Source organism: Callorhinus ursinus, unplaced genomic scaffold (genome assembly GCF_003265705.2).
Source record: "Callorhinus ursinus isolate GAN/ISIS: 27379988/994484 unplaced genomic scaffold, GSC_fseal_2.0 scaffold17, whole genome shotgun sequence".
Taxonomy (NCBI): Eukaryota; Metazoa; Chordata; class Mammalia; order Carnivora; family Otariidae; genus Callorhinus; species Callorhinus ursinus.
In genome coordinates this window covers 4,667,897-4,688,390 of record NW_027397079.1, presented here as the reverse complement: position 1 = coordinate 4,688,390, position 20,494 = coordinate 4,667,897, and the positions used below count along the sequence as shown (strand labels likewise).

The window sequence follows — 20,494 nt, the reverse complement described above, 5'->3', positions numbered from 1 at the left end:
CAAGCCCCTTGTCAGGCTCCCTGCTCAGTGGGGAGTCTGTTTCTCCCTCTCCCTCTGCCCCTGCTTGTGCTCTCTCTCCCTGTCAAATAAATAAATAAAATCTTTAAAAAATATTAATAAAACATGCATTCACTAAAATAGAATATTTTAATACTTTTAGTATAGTGAGAAATCATATTATCATACATATTATTTAGTTAAGTGGATTGATGCATTTACACCATTGTTTTTAAGAAGACAGCATGAATTTGACCAACATTACCAAATGCTGGTGTCCTTTTGTCAGAAGAAAAAGCCATCCACTATTGTGACCTATTGTATCCTAAAGTCCAAAATAAAAAATAAATACTACTTAAAAGCCTTTGCATTTGTATGGGACTTGTCAGGTAGCATTGTATGTTCATGTATTATCTTACTTGCTTTTAAAATAACCATAGGTACTAGATGCTTTCCAGATATTAAATATAAAAAAAATAAGAAATAAAGAGATGATTGGGTGACCCAGTCAGTTGAGCATCCGACTCTTGGTTTCGGCTCGGGTCATGATCTCAGAGTTGTGAGATCAAGCCCCATGTAGGGCTCTGAGCTCAGTGGGGAGTCTGCTTGAGATTCTCTCTCTCTCTCTCTCCCCCTTGCTCCTGCAAGTGCTCTCTCTCTCTCTTTCTCACTCTATCTATAAAATAAATAAATAAATCTTAAAAAAGAAATAAATAATTCTAATTTGAAAAGTAGTAGATGCATAATTGAGTACATAAATCTATAAACAAATAGTTTCAATACAACATTCTGACTCCTCAAAAGAAGTGCTTACCAAAAGAAATAATACAAACATTCCAAGCTCTTATTAATAAAGGTTTGCACAACATCCAGGGTGGTTAGAGGAGTGGACACTTGCTACGGACCTGCCCCCTTGTGGAGGGGGATCGTGCTGGACACCTGTATGTCAGGTAGAGCTGCAGACTTTATCATATCCACTCAGAGAAGCAATTCGGAGCTCCCAAGTTTCTCTGACCTGCTCAACGTGCTAAATACCACCTTATATTCCCAAAGGGGTTGAACTTTGCACTATGCTCTCCTGCTTCTCTTTCTCGTTCTCCCTTAAACTTTGGTTATTTAGTTTGAGGGGGAAGGGGGGGAAAGTGTTTGAACAGGATTGATCTGCTGGCAAGTGATGGCACAGGGAGGTCATTTAACAAGTTTAGTGAGGCTGCCCAATCGCTTGTGGCTTGTAGGATTTTCCTTAGCATGTACTGGGCAGCACTCCTTACATTGGCTCAAACTACAAAGGGACTCCATTGGCTCATAAAACAACTGGGCTGCTGATGAGGCTTGAGCCTAAGATTCATGATTTCTTCACAGCTGTGGCTCATTTTCTCCAGGATTCATTCAACTCTGCATTATGAGTCGGCTAATGGTTCCTCATGAGGCATTGCTCATGCCAGAGCCATGGCTGCTAGAAGCCCCAAGAACCACATGGTTTTACACTCACAGCCAAAGGGATGGAAGAACTTCTCTTTCCAGCTATTGGATGTTGGCTGTGAACTTCCCATGGTAGGACCAACTTAGACCACATGCCCAGACATGTGGACACCCAATCACCTCAACCAGGACAATGTGGCAGCTTGATTTGAGTAGGTCACATCTCGACCATCGGGAGGCATATCCGTTGCTAACCGGCTTTTATGCTCACTGAGGACTGTCCCTGCACTAGAGTGGGTTCACTTCACTGAAATCTGAAAACTGAAGCAACTGGGGTTTTAAAAAGGAGAAAGAGGGACCTGGATGCAGGTGGGGGGAAGCAGTAAAGCCCACTGACATTAGCAAGTCATTTTGCTTCAACTCTCCTTAAGTCGGATATGGCAGGACCTCTTATCAAATTTAACAATATGAAGAAGTTAAAAACAAAGTCAAGTACATCCATCCCTGTAGATATTTGGGGTCTTAATATTGCATGATCTCTCTCATTTACCAAAGACAATCCACTTGCCAAGGATGGAGTCCCTTTTGTAGAAGCCTTAGTGGCAGTTCGTGCCTATATCATAAAAAATTGTGTTTCCATCTTCATGATTCAGAAGAGACATTCGTTATTTTCTGTGTGTGTGTTTTGTGTTCTTGTATTCACATTAAAAACTATCTAAAAACGTGTTGGCCCCCTGTCAACTCAGCTCACCATCACCAATCCCTCTCTGGTTTCCTCTTTCCACCCACGCCATGATTTAATGCGCTTGCCCAGAGCCATCAAGTGTGAAGGCTCGGTGATAGGAACATGGTTTCTCACTGCGTGTGTCCTTTCACAGAGTGACGGAATTCATGGGAAAGTACATTCATATTGGAGAGTAACGTTAGTAGGGATAGGTTTGAAGTTGAATTAAGTGACCCAACGCTTTCAAATTCATATTACTTTCTAGACTCATTTTTCTAGGTAGAATTCTCATAAAATCTAGGTGACAAAATGACACATATTTTTCAGATTCAGCTGAGTGACCAGGACGGGAGCATGCATTTCCGCAGTGCACAAATTGATCTGAAATGATTCTAAGCATAGTGCTGATTCAAAATACGCCATTGAAATTTATCGTTGCCCTTCTACCTAACACCCTGCAACTTCTACATGATTTAAAAAAATATATTTAAGTCTTTCATGGCATATTGTTTTATTCTCATCATTTACATACATTAATAAGAATGCTGGAAGGATCTTCAAACAAATTATAAGCTGTTATATCTACTATTATGAAATGTGGTTTTAAATCTGCATTTTTGTAGATAAAACAACTAGTGAATAATTTGGGAAATGGCCATCCACTTTGAAAACCAATAAATGAGCATTTCAACTACACATGCATTTTATATGATTTATGCACTTATGCATAAATCTTCATTTAAAGAAATTAAGTATTTATAAAAACCGATACATTTCAGATTCAGTAAACATTTTTTGAGCATCTGGGCTCTTTCAGATAGTTTTGTCATTCAATCCTCCTAACCCCTTAGTAAGAAATTATCTCTTTGTGGAGAAAATGGTCACTGGAGAAGAAAGAAGATTAAAAGGGCTTACTGTAGTTTGTGGAGTATGAAAAACACTTTCCCTGGACCCAAAATTGGAACTTTGGGCCCGATGTCAGAAGCAAAGGTTAGGCTCATCAAATTCTAGAGTAGAGATGGGTATGTACGGGGCTTATGGTTAGTCTAAAAATACACAGAGCTGAATTACTTTGATTTTTTATTAAGCCCAGCATCTTTTATATTCTGAATTTCAACAACACTAAACTAAAGCTCGATATTTTAATGTTTATCAAAGTGGGCATGAACGAAAACTAGTTTTAAAGCATTGATCGTTAAGAAGGGTCCTTCTGAGGTGAATAACGTTCACCGCCAGTAGTGTGTGTGATGCAACCGAGGTGAGACCTCCAGGGCGGGGACCTGTCCCTTCCCCGTGTCTCACATCTTCTGAAGACAAAGGAAATCTCTTTTCCTGGGTGTGCAGTTAAGTAGCCTGGCACAGGCAAGCAGGAGTGCAATGCGCCCCAAGAGTCCCCTATAAAAGGACTGTATAAGTGAGGGCATCTGGGCAAAGATTAGGGCTGCAGAGTTTACAGGAACTGGGGCAAATGCTGAGCCGACTTGGACTTGGACTCGGCAGATTGTTGTTGTCACAGTTCCACGGGTTTGGTTGGTGGATGCAGTCTGGGGACGTCCAGCCCCTCATCTGTCAAGCATCACTGGTTACTAAGTGTTCACAGTGACAGGATTTGAGGCTCTGACCTGGGATACACATACCAGCAAAACCAGACCCTTATCGCAATGTGCTAAAAACAACTTGGTCAAAATCTGATAAGGGGAGAGAGACAACCTTGCTATTGAGAGCGTTTTGAATTAATGTGTTGTTAACAATGGGCCTCCTCAGAAACATCTTTATCTGCCTTATGTTGAAACGTCCCATTATCCATTTCCAAGATAAATACATAGGCAGCATATGTATTTAATGGTGAACTCTAAATTTATGTCTTCATTTTAGTTTCTGTCTATAATATTAGATACCTTCAAACAAAAGGATTCTCTCGAAATTCACTGCCCATGAATTTTACCGTAAAGCTACCTGTATATAAATGATAATAAGTACATGGTGGTTCTTAAGTTACTAAAACACATTTCTTCTCTGTAGACTTTATGAGTCCATCTAACCTGTTCAGTCAGTATCGAATTCATGTGTGTGCAGAGGGGTGTGTGTGCATTATTACCAAAATAGTCATCATCTAGTCTTATAGTTAATTATCATTGTCTCTGATGGCCAATAAAACAGAAGGAAAGAATTACGTCTCTTTTATTTTATTGTCACTATTGGTTTATACCTAAGGTGTTAATATATAATTTCATTAGTTATGGTGTGGCATCAAAATGCTACATGTTACATATCATTTTAGATGCTTTCTTCAGTCTCCTCCCTCCCCCGCTTTCATTCCTTTTCTCCTTCCCACCTTTTCCCCCCACAAGTGATTCATGAGCATTTGTCAGGTGCCAAGACCTCCAGTGGGTTTCTGGGGCATAATAGTAAAGGCAGAACTTTAGTTGGAGAGAGAGATTAATTAATAATCACATGGGAAAATGTAAAATTGCAAGAGTGATAAATACTCTAAAGACAACTTACTCAGGCACTGTGAAAGCCTAAAGTGGGGGGAAAAAGCATAAAATGGGTTTATTTGATTTGGTCTAAACTATAAGGAGAACTTTCACAAAGAAAATTCTTCCAGCTTGGAAAGATAAAACATCATTAGAGATAAATAGAATGTGGGAATGGGGGGAGAGAGAGAGAGAGAGAGAGAGATGGGGAGAAAGAGACAGATTATTGCAGAAAAGAAGGACATCAGCACATTCAAAGTCATTTTATAAAGTGAGCCATGTGCTAACCAGAACAAAGGAAGGTCTTTGTGGTCACAGCACAACAGACTAAGGGAGAGAAGGTTGGGACACAGACATGGAGCTGGGGACTACTGAATGGCATCCAGAGGCTCGATAGACTATAATGAAATGTGTTCCTATCCTGTGAGGGAGGCTTGGAGCCTAGATTGTTGCAGGTGTGAAGCAGGAGTGACCATGGGAAGCCGGCTGGGAGGCTTGCAAAGGTGGCCAGCGAGGGGCGCTACAAGGTGCCAGTGATGAGGTAGAGACACTGGAAATTACGAGATGCATTTGGAAAGAGAAATTCACAGGACCTGGCAGCAGACTGAATAGGAGAGTTGAATATAGGAATAATGAGACATGGTTGCAGCTGCAGGAGCCCCGAGAAGCAGTTGCAGGGTGGGCAGGGATATCAATGGCAGGGACCCAGACTTCTCCCAGGGGGCAGGGGGTGCAGTTGAGGGCAGACAGATTCAGGAGCTTCTACTTCAGGGTCTGCAGGGAGGACAGACATGACTCATTTAGCATTAATACGCGTCAAGAGCATGTCATAAACGAAAGGAGTAAAGGGGGTTGCATGAAGCATCTTTGATTCCAGGTACCACAACACTAATATATGCCTACTGATATGACAAAGCTCTTTATGCAAACAAAGCTCCATCGTGTAATTATCACTCTGCAAAATTGTTCAGTTCGGCCTTACTGTGTCTCTCTTGGCCGTCCTTATTTATCTGATAATGCAGGAATTTGGTGTTTAGAAACAGATGCCCTCGGTGCGCCTGGGTGGCTCAGTTGGTTAAGTGACTGCTTTCAGCTCAGGTCATGATCCTGGAGTCCGGGGATCGAGTCCCACATCGGGCTCCCTGCTCAGCGAGGAGCCTACTTCTCCCTCTAACCCTCCCCTCTCTCATGTGCTCTCTCTCTCATTCTCACTCTCTCAAGATAAATAAATAATCTTAAAAAAAAAATAGAAACAGATGCCCTACCATAATGCACAAATGGCAGGATTACAGGACCTCTGGCTTGCCGAAGCAAGTAACATCCCTGAATGTAAATACAGGCTCATTGTTGAAAGCGGGTGGCCCTCAGAGGCATCCCCCATGAATCTGGAAGTCTGTGAACAAACGTACCAAACACAACTCCCAAAGTTTTACTTCATTGTGTTTCATCATTCCTGGGAAGGGTCTCTCCCTAATATTTCCTGTGACCACCCTTCCCCCACTGTGACCACTGCTGCACCGTCACAGGCCCCGAGGACACAAATCCCGGGTCTCTGCACTGAACCATTCCCGGTGTCTTCCAGCTCCCATCCTGCATCCACTCATGGTCGACACTGTCCTTGGACCATTCTCGTTCATGTTCTGATAGTCCTGAGACTCAGTGAAATTGAATAAGTCAAGAAGGATTGGTCACCTCCTAAGTGGGAGACTCAGGATTTGTCCCCACATCCCTCAAATGCCAAAGCAAGCTTTTCTCTACACTCATCTGCTTCCGTCATTAGCTCTGTAGTTGATAACTCTCTGTAGGCTCCAGAAATGGCTCCTTCGCCCTTCTCTCCTTCCCTCCCTCCATTGATCCCTCCTTCCTTTCCTCCCTCCCTCTTCATTTCTTTTGGGTATGGTTCTCTTTTCCCCTCAATAGCCTTTTAGAATTTATTTCCTGTTTTACACAGAAGTGTGTGTGCATGTCACCGTGTGTGTGAGTGTGTCTCTGAGTGTGTACGTATGTATACAGTCAAGTTTCCCTTCTCCTCCCTGACCCTAAACTTTGTTTTGTTTTGTCAAGCACTCAGGCTTTCTGTTTGCTTGTTTTTAATTTTCTGCATACTTGGTGCATTTTATTTATCCTAGGCTTCAGTGATATTCTTACATTTTTTTTCTTATTGGTGGGTATTTGCCTCATAGTTATGCATTTCATTATTTTAATGATGGTTTTTTGAAATGTTTTAGGTCGTAATGCCAAATGGATTTTTCTTCCTCTTCCAGGATGGGGGGAGGGGATGACTTTGTATTCACTACAGGTATCTTCAGCCCATACATCCAAGTCTGCTTTTACTTTGGGAATGTTGACAGGCTCTTTTACACTCACTGCAAGTCAATGCCGGCCCCCCATGCAGCTTTGATCTGAGAAACAAGGTCCTAGGGAAGTTTTCATCTGAGAGAGCTCAAGAGATCAAAAGATCCCTGAAATGTATTCTGTTAAACGGGGTTCAGACACCCGTGCAAATAATCCTCTTTGAGAGCACCTGCCTGTCTCACCTTTCTGGACTTCCAGGAGACGTGGCCAATGGAAGCCCCCAGCAGGTGTCTCATAGAGAGGCTGCTGTCTGGGACCCCCGTGCAAAGGGGAGATCAGTCCCCAGGCTCTTGCACACTGCACAACGCCTGATTCTTCCAGGAACACTTTATCTCCTGCACAAAGGGGATAGGGCTGCCCTTGATGTGAGCGCTGCCATGCTCTCGGTAAGCCATCTGAACCATGTCAGGGGTTCCGAGAAAGAAAAATGATGTCGGCCTGGGCAGGGTGCTGCTCTCCACTCTGGAAAGCTGACCCACTCAAAGGGCAATCTAGGCAACTAGTGAGGTGTTTCTATCTTCTGCCTTTTAATGTAAGTTGAAAAGATGAGTTATGGATGAAACTCTTTAAATGTGACTTTTTTTCCTCTGGCTCCTTCAGGCTGATAACCTCCTGGAGAAGAAAAAAAAAAAAATATATATATATATATGTAACCAACATTCCTTTCTGAACAATGTGTCTTACAAGGTGAGATAAAATGGATCTGTTAATTAAATCTAACCATGCAAACTGCTTCATTTTCAAACTTTTCCATTTAATCTCTGTGCTGAGAGAGGCACTGTGGAGGGTCATAGGATTTGAGTCTATTGAAAGTGGGGAATTCAGGTAGAGAGGAGAGAGTGGCCCCTATTTGGAAGTTGGCCAGCCATCCTTTGCCAACATGGCTGCTATTGTACTTGAGCAATGGCTTTCCTCTTGTGCCTCCAGAATTACCCTAATAAACCCCTTTGACAAATGTTAATTTTTCTCCCCAAAGTTTCCGCTTGATTAGATAAACAGACTCAAGACTGTAAGGTCTGTGCCTATGTGTGTCTATGTGTGTGTTTAGGTAGATAAACAAATAGCATTAATTGGGGTTCCAAACAGGGTGTAGAAATGTGCCATATTAGCATTTCCGTAGGGCCGACTCAGTAACCTGAACTGGTAATCACAAGAGAAACTTTTGAATGTCGGTAATGGCAAAGGATGGACTGTTTCACCTGGAAGGTGAAGAAAAGAATAGGAATACTAAGAGGAAGAGAATCCTACGCTTCGTAACTATACAAATCATGTCGCAAAATTCTCAGAGAGAGCATATTTGCAAACATAGCTATTTTTTTAAGCCGTGGTCAGTGTTTTCTGTTCTGCAATTTTGCTGTATGATAACTGCCATAGCCATGTTCAGAATTGTTGGTAGAGAAATTATCGGTGAAGCACAATGAAGCTTCTTGATAAAGTCGCGCTCAGGAGGGAGCACTGATGTGTTTGTTCTATGACTTTGCTCGATGAATAAAGCTATCTTTTCTTAAAAATCCACCCCCACCACCATACAAACACATTCTTACACTCACCTGAAAATGACCCGTTACTGACCACATGAAACAAAGTATGTTTTTCTTTGTATTTTAAGTTTTTGTGTCTCTGTATTTCTCAGCCAGTTGACTCCAATTGTTTGTGGTTGTCTGGAGGGTCCTGAGTCCCATCCATACCTGTCACGGTGCTTTCTGGGCATACGTTCGTAGTAATGGTTGAATATACTTGTGTATTACCACAGATGAAATATGCATATCGATACGTCCAACCTCATGTCATAGGAAACTGCTAAAACAAAGAGATGCTTCATTTCCCATCTTAAGGGTATAGACCAAAATATAAAATATGGTACTTCCAAAGTCAGTACTTTTAATTTTTTGAATTCTAGTAATATATTTAGGCACAGAAAGTTAAATTGTCATAAGGTAGCTAGCTCATGGGACACCTGCTGTGGACTGACTCGTATCCTGCTCCCACCATTTTCACATGTTGAAGTCCCAACCCATAATATAATACTATTAGGAGGTGGGGCCTCCTGGAGTTAATTAAGTTTAGATGAGTTCATCAAGGTGAGGCCTTATGATGAAATGAGTGCCCTCGTTGGGAGAGACATCAGAGCTCCTCCACCCTCCACCGCTGTCTGTCATGTGAGGCCACGGCAAGAAAGTGTGGCCAGCAGTCCAGGAAGCCAGCCCTCACCGGGGAACCAGGATGGCTATCACCTTGACCTTGGATTTCCTGGCTTCCCGAACTTTGAGAAATATCTATTGTTTGAGCCACCTAATCTATGGTGTTTTGCTATGGCCGTCCAAACTAGGACAGCACATTTGCTTCTTTCTAAAAAAATGTTTTGTTTTGTTTTGTTTTGTTTTAAAGTAATCTCTCTGCCCAACCTGGGGCTTGAACTCACGACCCTGAGATCAAGAGTCACATGCTCTACAGGCGGAGCCAGCCATGCACCCCCATATTTGCTTCTTAAATATCCCAAACACACAAGTTCCTTGCCTACTAGTACATGTGTTAGAGAGAGAGTGTTTCATTGTGAGCTGTAGTCTGGACAGGGTCGTGAGTAGGAGAAAGCCTGCCTGTAAAGAATATCACAGTGGTGGGGGTAGAAGCCCATTACTACTCTAAGTCAGGTGACACACAGCATGTAGCAAGACACAGCAGGAATATAGAGACAGGGCTTTAGTTGGTGAAATTACTGTGAGTTTAGCGGTAAAAGTGAATCATCATACCTACCCACAGAAGGATCCCTATGTCATTTTTGGTGATGTGGATGCCCCAAGCCCATCTCCCTGGTTACAGAGGGCTTCCTTTAGAAAAGATCCAACAGGGTAAGTTTATCTACACAGAGTCAACACTTGGCAAATTTGGATGCATTCCCTAATGCTTCCCAAGTATGGAATGAACTACTCCAATGGAAGAGACAAAAAGGAAGATGTGCGGCCTAAGAAATACATTAGAAATAAAGAAAACACTTAGCGATGATAGATACATCTGAAGAGGAGCCTAAAATAAACAGCGTTGCTGATGTGAGAGAGAGCTCAGCCTGAATGTGGGAAAGAAAGAGGAACAACGGAGAGATGTGGAGAGCAGTCCTGAGAGTCAGGGACACCTGACAGAGGGGCGGGGGGACAACACTGGAAAAAAATATTGTAATATTTCTAAAGAGTCCCCAAGATAAAGCGGAGATATAAATGCCTCTCAGGTAGCATGAGCATGTCTTCCTATGCCAGTCACGTCCGTGACGAGTATGACAAACTTCCCAGGATCCAGTGAAATCCTTCCTGAAAGCTCACTCACAGAGTGCACGGTGATTTCTTGACTTAGCTCAGTCAGCACCCTCGTTTGCTAGAATCATCTGCAGAAGTCACTTCACCAGGCCCTGGGGCTTTGCTGGAACAGCAGATCCAGTATTACAACCAGGGACTTATTACTGGTTGACAGTCAATCTCAGGCGGAGCCCCAATGAGTTTTCCCGAGGTTCTGAAGGGCCAGTGTCATGATCCTGGAAGTCACTCTGCCTCGAGCCTTCAGCCCAGCCCTGTAGCAACGCTTAGCAGCCTGCAAAGCTTCCCTCCAAGAAAGGAAACTTACCTGTAGATTCTAGATGTTTGTGATCCACTCCTTTACCTTTGAAATACAGGGCATTCCTCAACATTAAAATAAATGCAGTTAGACTATGGGTAAAACACACGAAAAGATGTTTCACTGGAAAGAATATACAGATGAAAAACACACAAGAAAAGACCTTGGACATTATTAGCCATTGGGGAAATACAAATTAAACCCACAATGTGATATCATCACCTGCTTAAAATAAAAACTAGTGATATCCACCCCCCCAAAAAAAAAGAATAAAGGGCTTAATCCAAAGGATTGGAAGTTCCTGTTGGCTCTAACTTTGTTAACTTGTATATAGAGATCATGGAAAGTGAGACGCAAAAATAAGGCTGGGATCATGTAGTTAAGGCTTGAGTCACCAAGAGCCCTAAAATCCCTGAGGTTGATTCAGTGTCTACAGTTGGAAAGAAAGAAATTACTATGTGTCTCCAGTATACTCACCAGCCCACCTCATGGTGCCCCTAGAGCATAGCTGTGCGGTTGACTTACTTCTCTGTACAGAGCCATTTCAGTCAATTCTGTGCTAAAGCAGAGATCATTCTAAAAAAAAAAAAAAAAAAAAGTCTTCTCAACATGGAAAAGGAAAAAAATATTGAGTAGAACTCCTTAAGAGTCACTTCATTCTTGTTTCCCTTTTGTGTCTCTTTTTGGCCAAGACACTTTGGAATAAACACTGCCACCCATGTTTCAACGTCATAACAAGTGTCCTGCCCCAGGGTTTGATAATGTGGGAACTTGTTTGTTTCATGAGTTTGCGTTCCCCAGTGGAAAAGGTCTGTGCCCATGCTCCCTGGGAATAATGAAGCAGAAGGTGTATGTGAAGAGTAATTGCACAAAATGTAAGGCAGTGTAGAAATGTTCCTGAAAATAGACCACAAACAGAAGTTGACTGCTGACAGGGATTTTATATTTCTGAAGAACATGACGCGAGAAATAGTAGCGGTTCAGATGGACATTGTTGGGAACATGAATAACATCTTTACATTAGCATTCACCAGGGAGACCAGCAAAAGTGCATGAAAAACACAGATGGGCTTTTCACCAGGGGAAGGCACCAGACTACAGAAACCAAGTGCTTCACTGGAGAAAATAAAAAGAAATTAGTGTTATTAAGACAAAAGTGTGTCAATGTGGTCTTTTTGTAAAACCTAATCCTTTTCCTCAGCAATTTCAGGAGTAATGCATGTTCCTAAAAATTGTCCCCAGTGCCTTTTCTCATTTCCTCTGAGAAATTCAGTGCTCTGGTTATTTTTAGAAAACCTTATTTGTCTACAAAGTAGGAATGTTTATTAAATTTGCTATTAATTATCTAAAAACCATTCCAGTGTAACTTTGAAAGCATGCCAAGTTATTAGAAACTCTGCGTGGATTTATTTGAGGGATTTCATTTCCTTTGCAATTTACACATTTCATCACAATATATTTGAAGTTAGGAAGTTTAATTTGTGTGCAGCATTTCTCCAGCCCCAAATTTCTCTTTTCGTATAAAGTATAAACACATTTATTTATTTGACCTGCATATGCCAGTGATGTATTTGTTCACCAAATGTGAACTTTCCTGACAGAGCAAAATAATGTTGATTAGATCATAATAACACTATACATTCGTATAGCTATGTAGAAATTTTGTTGGTTAATATAAACGTATTAGAAGATATCGACTGTGAATATATATACACACATTCTTATCTACATGTTAACAGGGGATTTAGACAACTTACATTACCCATTACTGACAGTCACAATTCTAACACTTCTTTTGGATTTAGGGTAATCAAGATTTAATGTTCTTAAGAGAAAGCAGTTTACCTTATTTTGTATTCTCTTTTCTAATGAGATGTTTTATTTTCAGATAATTTTAGATTCACACATGATTGTAGAAATTCGTATAGAACGACGTCCTGTGCTTTTACTCAGTTTCCTCAGTGGGGACATCTTTGAAAGTCACAGTACAATATCACAACCAGGGTACTGACAGAAATAGGGCAAGGCAGAGAACATTCCTGTCACCATAAAGACATTACATGTGTTGAATCATAGAGTGTGTAGCGTTGGGATTGTGTCTTTCCACTCAATGTAGCTCTCAGATTCACCCATGTTGTTACATAGATGAGCCAGCAGTCTGTTCCTTTCTGTTGTTGAGTGGGGTTCCGTGTGATGGATGCCCCCAAATTTATCCATTCACTCATAGAAGAGCGTCTGGGTTATTTCAGCTTTTGTCTCTTGCAAATAAAGCTGCTATAAACATTCACGTGCAGCTTTTTGCAGGAATATATTTGTACTTATTTATTTTTTATTAAAAACATTTTACACTGCCATTGACTATATTCCCTAAGGTACGCCTTTTATTTCCATGACTTACTCATTCCATAACTGGAGGCCTGAATCTCTCACTCCCTTCACCTGTTTCTCCCGTGTTCCACCCCTCCCCTCTGTCAACCATCAGTTCTCTGTATTTATAGGTCTGATTCAGCTTTCTGTTTATTTATTTTTAGTGTCCTCATATAAGTGAAATCATATGGTAATTTTTCTTTTTTTTTTGACTTATTTCACTTGGCATAATACACTTTAGGTCCATCCAAGTTTTTGAAAATGGCAAGGTCTTATTCTTTTTTTATGGCTGTGTGCATTGCAGTGTGTGTTGCGTGTGTCTACATATATATGTACTTACCTATATACATACACATATCCTTACCCATTCATCTGTCCGTGGACACTTGGGCTGCTTCGTGTACCCCCATGTTTACTGCAGCATTATTTACACTGAACCTGTCTTTGGATCTCTAGGACAAATGACCAGGAGGGCAAGAACTAGGTTGTATGTCAGCTGCAGGTTTAGTTTTTTACAAAAACTGTGAGCTATTTTCCAGAGTGGCTGTACGATTTTATATTCCACCAGCAATATTTTTTTAAAGATCTTCTTTCTTTCTTTGTCTTTTTCTTTCTTTCTTTCTTTCTTTCTTTCTTTCTTTCTTTCTTTCTTTTTCTTTCTTTCTTTCTTTGAGTGAAAGAGAGAGAGAGCATGAGAGTGGGAGGGAGAGAATCTGAAGTAGACTCCATGCTGAACATGGAGCCCCACACAGGGCTCGATCCCACGACTGCGAGATCAGGACCTGAGCAGACACCAAGAGTCAGGCACTCAACCGACTGAGCCACCTAGGTGCCCCCACCAGCAACATTTGAATGATCTGTTTTCCCTACCTCCTAACCAGCATTGGATATTATCACCAGTTTTGTTTTGTTTTTTAATGTAACCATTCTGATAAAGGTGTAATGAATTTTCATTTCTCTGATGGCTAATGATGTTGAACATCTTCCCATGGGCTTCTTTGCCACCTGTATAACTTCTTCAGTGAAATGTCTCTCCTTGGGCCATTTTCAATTAGATTGTTTTTCATAGATGAGCTTTAAGATCTCTTTATACATTCCAGATATTACTCTTTTGCAAGATGTGTATTTTGAAACCACTTTCGGCCAACCTGTAGCTTTTCTTTTTTATCCTGTCAACAGGATTCACTCCTAGAGCAAACATTTTTTAATTTTGTTGAAGTACAATTTATCTCTTCTTCTTTTTGTGGAATGTGACTTTCATGTCAAGTCTAAGAACTCTTTGCCTAGCTGTAGATCCTGAAGATTTCTTCCCATTTATTTTCCCAAAAAGTTTTTATACCTTTGCCTTTTACGATTAAGTTCATGATTTATATTGAGTTAATTTCTATACAGGATATAAGACTTAGGTCTAGGTTCATTTTAAGCCTTTGGATAGACATCCATAGTCTTGTGAAAAGGCTGTTCTATCCTTTCTTTATTGAGTTGCTTTTCTACCTTTGTGAAAAACCGACTAGGCATGTCTGTGTGAGCTTATTTCTGATTCTTTTTCTGTTCTACTTACCTATGTATCTGTCACTCTGCCAATACTACACAGTCTTCATTTTAGTAGCTTATGTAGTAAGTCTTGAAGTTGGTTACACTGGTTCTTCCATTTCCCTTTTTTAAAAATCAATCTAGCCATTTTGCTTGCCTTTCCATTTAAATTTTAAAATATTCTTATCTATAATGTAGAAGGTTAGGCAAAAGATTTTAAAGGAATTTCATTAAACCTGGATATCAATTTTGAGAGAATTGATATTTTTACTATATTGTGTCTCCCAGCAAGGTATAGCTCTCCATTTATTGAGATTCCTATCATCATTTCATCAGTGTTTTGCGGTTTTCAATGTGTAAGTCTTATATGTGTTCTCTTAGATTTGTAATTAATTATTTTGGAATGGTTTTAAATGGTACTGTTAGTTCTAGAAACTTCTTTGTAGAGTCCTTGGGATTTTCTACATAGACAACCATGTCATCTGTAAATATGAACAGATTTATTTCTTCCTTTCTGATTTGTATACTTTTATTTCATTTTCTTGCCCTGTTGCACTGGTTGAGAACTTCCAGCAGTATGTTGGATAAGAGTAATGACAGTGGATAAATGTCTTTTTTCCAATCTCAGGAGAAAGATCTTTCACCATATAATTATAGCTACATATTTTTATTGATCCTCTTTATCAATTTGGGGAAGCTCCCCTTGATTCCTAGTTTTCTGAGTGGTTTTATCCTGAGTGTGTGCTGAATTATGTAAAATGTGCTTTTTTTGCATTTATTAATGTGATTTTTATTATTCATGTAATTTATATTTTTAGCCTATTAATATGGAGGATTATATTGTTTTTAAAACATTTTTAAGATTTTTATTTATTTGAGAGACAGTGAGCAAGAGAGCGAGAGAACAAGAGCTGTGAGGAGGAGCAGAGAGAGAAGCAGACTCCCAGCTGAGCAGGGAGCCTGATGTAGGGCTAGATCCTGGGACACCAGGATCATGACCTGAGCCGAAGGCAGATGCTTAACCAACGGAGCCAACAGGTGCCCTTGTTTTTGAAACTTATTTATTCAAGTGGAATTTACATAATACAAAATGAACTATTTTAAGGTGAATAAAAAGTAGCATTTAGTACATTTACAATGTTGTGCAAACATCACCTCTAAGTCTGAAACATTATCACCCAAAAAAGAAACTCCATGCCCTTTAAGCAGGTACTCCCTTTTCCCCTGAGTTATTATTCAAACCTTGGCAACTGCCAGTCAGCTTCCTCTGTTTATGAATATACGTATTCTGGATTTTTCATATACATGAAACCATGTGACCTTCTGTATCTAACTTCACTCACTTAGCATAATGTTTTTGCAGTTCATCCATGTAGTTTGTAACCCTACTTCATTCATTTGTATGGCTGAATAATCTTTAATCAGGTATATACCAGATTTCGTCTATCCATTTGTTGATGAAAATGTAAATTGTTTCTACCTTTTGGCAACCTTCTGGCTTTTGTGCTTTGTTCTTTTTTGATATTGTTTTGGCTACTTGGAGCCACTTTGAAGCCCATATGTAGATTTTAAGGTTGAATTTTCCATTATTGCAAAAGAGATGATGGGAATTTTTATAGGTATTGCATTGAATTCATTGATCATTTTGGGTAGCATTGCTATCTTAACAATATGAAGTATTTCAAAGCATGAGCATGGGGTATATTTCCATTTCTCTAGGTCTTTAATTTATTTCATCAATGTCTTGTAGTTTTCAGTGTATAAGAGTTTTGCCACCTTGCTTAAATTTTAATACTAGATATTTTATTCTTTGTTGACGCTATTGTCAAATGTTTCCTTATTTTTATTATTTTTTTTTTTAGATTACTACTTGCTGGTGTATAGAAACACAACCAGTTTTTCTGTTTTAATCTTATCCCCTGCAACTTCGATGAATTTATTAATCCTAGCCATTTTTTGTGTGGATTCTTTGGGATTTTCTATATGCAAGATCATGTCATTTGCAAAAAGAGATTGTTGTACTTCTTCCCTTCCCAATGAATGTCTTTTTTTATTTATTTTCTTGTCATATTCTCTGGCTGGACTTTGAATATAATGCTGAATAGCAGCGATGAAAGTATGCATCCTTGTCTTGCTCCTGATCTCAGTAGGAAATCTTACTTCTTCCTCTTTTTATCTTAGCACTGTGTATAATGCTACTTCAGATTTTACTTGAAGAAGTACCCCTCTATTCTTAGTTGTTTGGGTATTTCTACCATGAAAAAGTGTTGAACGTTATTAGATGCTCTTTCTGTTTATTTGGTTGTTTGCTCTGGGGAGGTGATGAGGTATTATGTATTTTTCTTTTTTTTTCCTACTAATGTAGCATATTATATTGATGATTACCTTCTGTTGAACCACCTTTGCATTCCTGGATAAATCCTGTTTGGTAATGATGTATGATTGTTTTAATATTCTATTGGGTCCAGTTTGGTAGTACTGTGTTGAAGAATTATTGTCTATATTCATAGGTGACAACGGTCTCTAATTTTCTCTTTGTGTGTTGGCATTAGGGTAATACTGACCTCATAGAAAGAACTGGAAATACTCCTACCTTTTCTATTTTTGAAAGAATTTTAGAAGAATCTAAAGTTAACTTTAGATGTTTGGTAAAATTAACCAATGAAGGCATCTGATACCAGAGTTTTCTTTTGCAGAAGGTTTTTTAATACTGTTTGAATCACTTATTACAGGTCTATTGAGATTTTCCTATATGTTGTTTATTCGCTTTTAGTGAATGTATGTTTCTAGGAATTTGTCCATTTCTTACAAGGTATGTAATTTGGTGAGATAAAAGTATTTGTAGAATTATCCTTTTTATTTGTATAATTTTAGTTATCTTTGTCTTTAGTTATTTGTGTTTTGTCTGTGTTTTCTCTTAGTCTACCTAAAATTTGTCATTCTTTTTTTATCTTTTCAAGGAACCAACTCTTGGTTTTATTGATTCTATTTTTTTTTGTTTTTTGTTTATCTAATCTGTGTGTTATTTCATTTTACCTGCTATACTTGAGTTGATTTTTCTTTTGTTCTTTTTCAAATCCCTTAACATGTAGTTAGGTTGTTGCTTTGAAACCGTTCTTCTTTTTTAAGTTATGTGCTTACAGCTATAAATTTCCCAATGAACACTGCTGTCACTATCCCATATATTTTGGTGTGTTGTGGAGTTGTTTTCATTCATATCTAGGTATTTTAAAATTTCTCTTGATATTTGGCCCATTGGTTGTAATTCATTTTTTTAAATTGGTAATTTTATTTGCACATATTTGTGAATTCTCCTGCTCTTATTAATTTCTAGTTTTTTTCTCCCATGATGACAGGAGAAGATATCTTTTAAATTTATTTAGGTTTATGGTCAAACATATGGCTTATGCTGAAAAAGTTCCATTTACACTTGAAAAGAATGTGTTTTCTGCTATAAATGAGTGGCATGGTCTATATATGTCGATTATGTCTTGTTGAATTATAGTTTTGTATAAGTTCTCAATTTCCTTACTGATCTTCTGCCTAGATGTCTTATCCATTATTGAAAGGGAGTACTGCAGTCTACAGATATTATTGTATAACTGGTCTTTTCTCTTTGATGTCAGTATTTGCTTCATAAATCTTACAGCTCTTTTGTTTGGTGGATATATGTTTATAATCGCTATATCGTCTTGATGAATGAAAACTTTTATCAATATAAAGTGTCATTTTTTTCTTTATAGATGTTTTTTTAGTTAAAGCCTATTTTTTCTGTTATTAATATAGGCAATGAAGGTCTCTGGCTAGTATTTGCATGGTATATCTTTTTCCATTTTTTTAGTACGAACTTAGTTGTGTCTTTGGATATAAAGTGAGTCCCTTATAGACAGCATATAATTGAATCATTTATTTTTTCAAATCTATTTTTTCAATCTCTTCTTTTTTGAATGCAAATTCTAATCCATTTACATGTCAAATAATCACTAATAAGGTAGGGCTCACTTTTAACATTTGCTATTTGTTTTCTAAATGTCTTAAACTTTTTGTTCCTTATTTCTTCCACCATTGCCTTCTCTTTGAAGTGTTCTATTTTGATTTTTCTCTCATTTTCATCTGTGTATATTTTTCAGCAATTTCCTTAGTCATAACTATAGAGATTACAATTAACACCCTGAGATTAAAACTATCCAGTTTGAATTGATACTAACTTAGCTTCACTAGCATAAAATATTCTCCTCATACAGCTCTGAATCCTCCCTTGATGTTAATATTGTTACAAATTATATCTTTATACACTGTGTGCCTGTTAACATAGATTTATAGTTATTGTTTTATGCATTTGTCTTTTAAATCATGTAGAAAAAGAAATAAGTTAGCCAAAAAATAGAATAATGGTGACCGTAATATTTACTATTTGCCTTCCTTGGAATTATTTATTACATTGTACAACTTTGAGTCTGTCTCCTTTTATTTCAATCTCAAGGCCCCCCACTGGCATTTCTTGTAGGGCAGGTGTGCTAACAACAAACTCTCTCAGCTTTTGTTTATTCATGAATGTCTTCATTTTTACATTTCTGTAGGGAAGTTTTGCTGAAGAGAGAATACTTTGTACCAAGTTTGTTTGTTTTTCCCCAGCCCTTTACAAATACTATCCATGACCTTTTGCCCTTAGTTTTCTCTTCTTGCTTTCATTGAATCCAGCAATCAAGCAGATGTGAAAGATTAAGGATTCTCTGGTCCTTTCTGATATTTTAGCCTACTCTAAGCATGTATGTGATTCTCTCAATGTCCCACTATACACAGTGCTTTGGAATGTTCTAATTTCCCAAAGAAATTCTCTCCAGCTTTTCTTCTCAGACTTTTGGTGTTCTATTGTTTACATCAATTGTGGTATTTTGCCCCAGGTGGCTTTGGTTGTTCACTTGCCTTAAAATGTTTTTGAGAAATGCTGTTTTCTGCCTTGAGTTATATGTTAGGCAAAAAAATATGAGCCCATTATGTCAGTCCTTCAAGTAACAACCCACAAAGAATAAGACAAACACACAGAATAATTTCTTTAATGTATTCAATGATTATGGACTATCTCAGTATACCTAAAGCTAAATTTATGAGATACCATTGTTGATCTGTTCTATAATAAATTCAACTAATTCTCTATTTGCAACAATTATATTTGCAAGCTGAATGTGGCACTGAAAATCAAACAAATTCAAAGTAATCAGAATACTTGGGGAATGGGTTTTTAATTAAATAGTTGGTAAATTAAAAAGTCAAGTCCTTTAAACTATATATCCATAATATGGTAATATATAGAAATAGCTCTTCAAAGTCCCCCTGGGTCATTCAAATTAGAATCCAAAATAATAGTGGCCATATGCAATCGTGCCTGAACTGCAAGTTTACTTCTCAGACTTCACTAACTCCTACGCTTCCATTCACTCAGCTTACTAACCACTGCTGGGAAGGAAGAAATTTTCCTCTGTTCAAGATTCTTCTAGCTGGACTAAGAATTAAATTTACATGAGACAGATCCATAGGAGAAAATCAAATTTAGTTTCATACATCTGGGGAATCCAGAGACATGAGATTCCAGACAGTCAGGCAAAATGAGGTATATATGCCATCCTGAGTTGAGGAGAAGGGCAAGGATCTGGAGATAGAAAGGAGATGAAGGCCATTAGTGGGAAGGTGAGAGGAGGTGTTTGGAAAATGAAGGTTGCCCTGTTATGCAGGTAAGTTTCTTCGATAAAAAGGAACCTCTGTTAACAGCTCCCCTCCCAGTACAGGTCTTCTATCTAAATTCTTTTTAGACAGTTGTGGGGGAACTTCAAAATTTCTTCCTCAGTATTTTTCTTATTTTCAGCTCAAAATAATCTGCATGCCATTATGTCCCATCTTGGTGCAGCCTGCCTTTGGCCCCTATACCCTCCTCTGTTTCCTGAAGATATCCTCATGAAGATCTCCTTCACTTCCTTCTTTGCTCAAGGTCAGGTTCCATTGAAACCTAATTTAAATC

At 38.7% G+C, this 20,494-nt stretch overlaps 1 protein-coding gene across 1 annotated transcript in view; it reads left to right on the top strand.

Annotated features, from left to right (window-relative positions):
* CSMD1 (CUB and Sushi multiple domains 1) overlaps positions 1-20,494 on the top strand; it is a 2,052,675-nt gene that overhangs the window by 316,989 nt on the left and 1,715,192 nt on the right. The gene's annotated exons all lie outside the window — the stretch shown is intronic.